Here is a 6,464-nt window from a genome sequence, read left to right as displayed (position 1 = left end):
GTTCTGTTCAGCCTGACACAGGACACAGATGGTCAGAAACTCTTATTCTCTGTGTTTATGTTGATCTATTTTCTCATGCTGGCAGGATCCTACACACTGTAGTGGCAATTGCAGTCAACTCAGCTCTCGGCTGCTGTATGTAATTTTTGTCATTCTTGCCCTTAATATATGGCTCCTTCTCTTCTACCAGGGTGAAAAAATAATGTTTGACATACTTGTGGAACACAAAACTGCCTAATTCATATTTTTACAGAGCTTTCCTTTGGGAAGCTAAGACCATCCCTCACAGTTATCACCTCTGACCATCTACTTGATCAAAATGGACCAGTGGAGGAGTGCAGTGCAGCCCCTGGGAAGTTGCTAGTCAGCCAGTGGGCTGAGGGGCCATGGCTCCCGGATCTGCCATGGGGCTGGCTGCGCCTGCAGTGGCCGGAAGTGTGCCTGGGGGTGCTCGTCTCCCCTCACTGGCTCTCCCCTGCTCTCCTGGCCGCTTGCTCCTCCCTGCTACCTGTTTCCTTGTCTCCCCTTCCTCTGCCCTGTGCTCGGGAACTTCACCTCTGGGGCCGGCCTCCCCTCCAGGCTCTCCGCCCACCTGCCCGTGCACCACCCGCACCCTTCCTCCTTTGTTGTGCGAAGAGGGTCGGGTTTCCCATCTGACCACGCCGCCACCTGGGCCATGGGCATGGAGCCACTCAGCCACCAGGGCCTGCTGCGCCTCTCCTGGATCAACACCCTCTACCACAACTTCAGCTACGGAGCTGACGACTTCGATGGGGAGGGGAATGAGGAGCAGAAGGGGCCCCCAGAGGGCTTGGAGACCATGCTGTACATCGACGAGTCATCCACCATGTCACCCCAGCTTAGCGCCTGCAGCCAGGGCGGTGGGCATAGCATCTCCCCCACCCCCCTGAGGGGCTGGCACCTGGGGTGGAAGCAGGGAAAGGCCTGGAAATGTGGAAGCTTGTCCTATCGGGGTTCTTGGCCAGCAAAGAGATCTACATCAACCAGATGGAAGCCCTGTTGCTGCCCATGAAATCTCTGAAGGCCACAGCCACTACCTCCCAGCCTGTGCTCACCATCCAGCAGATCGAAACCATCTTCTACAAGATCCAGGGCATTTACAAGATCCACAAGGAGTTTTATGACAACCTCTGCCCCAAGGTGCAGCAGTGGGACAGCCAGGTCACTATGGGTCACCTTTTCCAGAAGCTGGCCAGCCAGCTTGGCATATACAAAGCATTTGTGGATAACTATAAAGTCACTCTGGAGACAGCTGAGAAGTGCAGCCAGTCTAACAACCATTTCCAGAAGATCTCAGAGGAGCTCAAGGTGAAAGGTCCCAAAGACTCCAAGGACAGCCACACATCAGTCACCATGGAAGCTCTGCTCTACAAGCCCATAGACTGAGTCACTTGGAGCACCCTGGTCCTACATGACCTGCTAAAGCACAAGCCTGTGGACCACCCAGACTACCCACTGCTCCAGGATGCCCTCTGCATCTCCCAGAACTTCCTGTACAGCATCAACAAGGACACTGACCCCTGTTGGGTCGCAGTCACCGCCCCCAAGGGCGAGACCCGGCAGCTGGTGAAGGATGGCTTCCTGGTGGAGGTGTCGGAGAGCTCGTGGAAGCTGCGGCATGTCTTCCTCTTTACAGATGTCCTACTGTGCACCAAGCTGAAGAAGACATCAGTGGGGAAGCACCAGCAATATGATGGCAAATGGTACATCCCCCTGGCTGACATTGTGTTTCCCTCTCCTGAGGAGTCTGAGGCCAGCCCTCAGGTGAACCCCTTCCCAGACCACGAGCTGGAGGACATGAAAATAAAGATCTCTGACCTCAAGAGTGAAATCCAGAAGGAGAAAGCCAACAAAGGGCAGAGCAGGGCCATCGAGTGCCTGAAAAAGAAGATGTTTGAGAATGAGTTCTTGCTGCTGTTCAATTCCCCCATGATACCATTTTGAATCCACAATTGGAATGGAAAGAGCTACATTTTCCTACTGTCTTCCGACTATGGGAGGTCAGAGTGGAGAGAAGCAATCCAGAAACTGCAGAAGAAAGATCTCCAGGCCTTTGTCTTGAGCTCTGTGGAGCTCCAGGTGGTCATGGGATCCTGCTTCAAATTTAGGACTGTACACAATGTTCCTGTCACCAGCAATAAAGACGACGATGAGTCTCCAGGCCTCTATGGCTTCCTACATGTCATTGTCCACTCTGCCAAGGGGTTTAAGCAGTCAGCCAACCTCTATTGTACCCTGGAGGTGGATTCTATTTTGTCAGCAAAGCCAAAACCAGGGTGTTCCGGGACACTACAGAGCCAAAATGGGATGAGGAGTTTGAGATCGAGCTGGACTGCTCTCAGTCCCTGAGGATCCTGTGCTACAAGAAGTGCTACGACAAGACCAAGGTCAACAAGGACAACAACGAGATCGTGGACAAGATCATGGGCAAAGGGCAGATCCAGTTGGACCCGCAAACTGTAGAAACCAAGAACTGGCACACAGACGTGATCGAGATGAATTGGATGAAAGTGGAATTCTCCATGAAATTCACCAGCCGAGATATGAACCTCAAGAGGACCCCATCCAAAAAGCAGACCAGTGTCTTTGGTGTGAAGATCAGTGTGGTGACCAAGCGGGAGCGCTCCAAGGTGCCCTACATTGTCCAGCAGTGTGTGGAAGAGGTGGAGAAGAGGGGCATCAAGGAGGTTGGCATCTATTGGATATCAGGGGTGGCCACAGACATCCAGGCACTGAAGGCCATCTTTGATGCCAACAACAAGGACATTCTGCTGATGCTGAGTGACATGGACATCAATGTCATCACTGGCACCCTCAAGTTCTACTTCGGGAGCTGCCCAAGCCCCTCCTCACAGACCAGCTTTACCCCACCTTTATCGAGGGTGTTGCCCTGTCAGACCCTGCTGCCAAGGAAAACTGCATGATGAACCTTCTCCGCTCCCTGCCTGACCCCAACCTCATCACCTTCCTCTTCCTGCTGGATCACTTGAAAAGGGTTGCTGAAAAGGAACCCATCAACAAAATGTCCCTTCATAATCTGGCTACTGTGTTTGGCCCCACATTACTGAGAACCTCAGAAGTGGAGAGCAAAGCATACCTCACGTCAGCTGCAGATATCTGGTCCCAGGATGTCATGGCACAGGTCCAGGTCCTCCTCTACTATCTGCAGCACCCTCCCATTTCCTTTTCAGAGCTGAAGTGGAACACACTGTACTTCTCCACCAATGTGTAGCCTGAGGCAGGGGCAGCTGTGGAGGGTGGCTAGAGCCAGCCTCTCCAGTCAGGGGGCACAACACAGACTTGAAAGCCTGCAAGAGAACTCCCAAACCCAGGAGGCCATATGACAAAGGAAGCAGATTTCCAAGAACTGGAATATGTGCATCTTTTGTGCTACCCTGTACTAAGCCAGCCCATCCAGCTCCCAGCCCTCGCTGCCACCCCCCAGGTTCCTGCCGTCTGTGTCTCTAGTTGTGTCTAATGCTCCATGCCATTCGGGAACTGTTTTATGTATATTTGCCATGCAGAAAAGGTAGTGACCAACCCGGTCTGGGTGCACAGACATCCTGCTTTGTTCTTTCATTTCCTCCACCACTTTCTTTCCTTCTGAGTCCAGTGCAAGGGCTTTCATTTTGCTGTGTGTAACTGTCGCCAGCTTAGCCTCTCTTGGCCCTGTGCCCAGTCTGCAGTCTCCTGGCAGTCTTCCCTGGGTTTTCCTCCACCCAATCCTCCCTCCCAGCCTCCCTACATGTGTGCACAGCCTCAGTTTTTGCTCCATCGCCTTGAAACTCCTGAAGAGGCCCTGGATGTGGTGGCAGTGGTGGCAGGCATGACACTGCTGCTGCTGCTCCCACCTTTTCCTTGTTCTGCACCCGTGGAAGCACACTGCTTTGCCTGGTGGCCTGTGCAAATGTTGGATAAGGAGACAGAATCACATCTACCCTCAGCTTAGCACAGAGCTGGAGAGATGATTTCTGGAATTTTCCATCTTAGACTCTCCATTTCTGGGGTTTATCCAGTCTGTCTCCTGCCTACTACCCGTAAGACATCTTTGACTGTTTTTTTCTTCTACTGCTTTCAGTTCCCTTTTTCCCTGGTGTTCTATCTCCTTTGAGTGTAAAGACTTACAAGTGACCTGCTATCAAGATAGCAAGAGAGTCAGGAAAGAATCTGGGAAACAGAAGTTGGAAGAGTCAGTCTGCTGTGGAAACACAACAGGCTGAAAAGTCAGAAGACTGCCATGTAGCACTGGGCATCTTCAGTTGTAGGAGAAGCAGCTCTTCTTAGTAAGAAGTTATGGTGGCTTTGCTAGTAGAGCCAGATTCCCTGAAGGGTCAGTAATATGCTTGAAGCAGGTATCTGGAAACAGGCTCCATCTAGGAGGCAAGGCCTTCACCTGGCCCCTTGCATACCTCTCAGTACTTTTGCCTTAGATATTACACACTTTCTCTACAGCCAAGCACTGCTGCAGGGCAGCGCTCCCTGCCATGTGAGCTTCAGAAACTGGAAAGGAAGGCACAATCTAGCAGTGGTCAGCTGTACTAGTGCTGCTTCCATCCACCCCAGCTCCTAGATGCAGCCTTCTGGATGAACTCTGGGAAACTCCAGAGCTAGGGAAAGATGAGGAAGCAGAGGCACCTGCCTCCTTTGGGAATGGGTTTTGCTGGGGGTCCCTGCTGACATTCTCCTCTAGAGTAGGGGATCAGCAGGTTTAATCCCAAATTCGAAACTCAATGCCTGGCAGTGGAAAGGAGTGAGCAATGTCCCCTGCAAGGCCAGTTTTCTATCTGAGCAGTGACTGCCCATCTGTGGCTGTTAGCCTGGGATGGCAGAGTCCCTGGATCTCCTACTAGAAGAAGGTAGGTTCTAGACCCTGAGGATTAGGGAATATAGCTGCCACATCTTGTACTCAGGGCCATGTCTTGAAGAGGTTGCCAGCCCTAAAACTGTAGTGCTTGCTTGGGAAGAGTCAGGGCCCTTTCTGATTCGTGTCACATTTGATGCCCATATTTTGGGCAGAATGGTACACATTTTGTGTACATCGAAGGAAAAAGTTGCCTAAGAAGAGGGAAATACTGACCACCCAGCTACCTGTTAGCTTAGCAAGGAGTCCTGCTCCCTGGAATAAGAGAGGAAGGTGAGAGTGCTACTTGGGTCGAAAGATCCTGGCATCTCACTAGTCCTGGAATCTGCTCAGCACTAAGGAGTTGGTTTGTGGCATGAAAGCTCGTTTGCTTCCAAAGTGATTCACAGTAATGAAATAGAGACTAGTAACAGTCCAAAATGGTTGCCTCCCACCTCCCAAAAACCAGTGTAAAAAAAAGAGAAGGAAATGTTTGCTTCTCAACATCAGGTAGTTTCTGCAGCCCCCAAACTTTCTTAGGCAATGTGAGAACAAGAGGAAGGCTGGGAGGGCTGAGAAATGCAAAAGGCTCATAATATTTATAAATTCTACCCCAAGTGAGGAGCAGTGGGTACCAGACCTGGATTAAGCTGCACCAAGGAAATGCCCCTAGGGTTCTCCTGAGACAGGGACTGAGCAGCCCAGAAACTCCAGCCACTGTGTCCAGCAGGGTGGGCTGTGCCCAAAGGAGCCCAGCAGATTGGACACAGGAATCCCAGGCATGCCTGCCCTTGCTGGATCATGGCTGAGGGCTGCCAGGAGTTTTTGTTGATACAGGTAGGATGGGACCCTCTGTTAATATTTGACTTTAATAAGTTGGTAAGGATTTTTTTGGTCTATGTTTTATTTCAACTTATGTAGATTATTATAAATTGATGTAAACCATGAGAGGAAAATATTAATTAAAAAATGCAAATTCCCAACATTTGCACACACAAAAAAATGGACCAGTGGATTTGTAGTCTCCTGGTCATTGTGTACTGAACTGCGGCTTTCTTCATGCTCTGTTTCAAATCCTTTCTGTGCTCTGGTTGCCATTCTGAAACCCCAATGATATTAGCTATTGCATGTGTAATCTCCACCTTCTGCTGAAAATCCACTGCACTAAAATTCACATCTTTGGACTTTGTTGCTGCCAACAGTAAGTTGCTGTTTATGGTCACTTTTTATTCTTATCACCTCCTATGTCTTCATCTGTTATCCACTCAATACTCAATAGCTCTGAAGGATGGTGAAAGACTCTCTCCACCCATGCTTCCCTTATTACCATGGTCATCTTTTTCTGTTCCTTATATTTATGTGTACCTTTGGTTCATGACAACCCAATCATTGGATAAAGCAGTGGACATGTTTTATATTATAGGAACACTCTTTTTAAAACATTTAATCTATGACATCGAAAAAAGATGTGAGTAGCTGGACCAGGGGAAATCCAGTGAAGCCATATAAAACTGCTACACAGGGGAAGACTGAAGGAGCAGCTGTCACCGTGGTCTTCAGTGTAGGTAGTTTTCTCAGCTGCAGCTGTGGCCATGTGTGAGAA

At 50.1% G+C, this 6,464-nt stretch overlaps 1 pseudogene; it reads left to right on the top strand.

Moving 5' to 3' along the window:
* The first annotated feature begins 682 nt into the window (after positions 1 to 682).
* LOC143672545 (active breakpoint cluster region-related protein pseudogene) lies at positions 683 to 3,253 on the top strand (annotated as a pseudogene).
* The last annotated feature ends 3,211 nt before the right edge of the window (positions 3,254 to 6,464 follow it).

This window comes from Tamandua tetradactyla, chromosome Y (genome assembly GCF_023851605.1).
Source record: "Tamandua tetradactyla isolate mTamTet1 chromosome Y, mTamTet1.pri, whole genome shotgun sequence".
Taxonomy (NCBI): Eukaryota; Metazoa; Chordata; class Mammalia; order Pilosa; family Myrmecophagidae; genus Tamandua; species Tamandua tetradactyla.
This window is presented reverse-complemented; position numbering and strand designations above follow the sequence as displayed.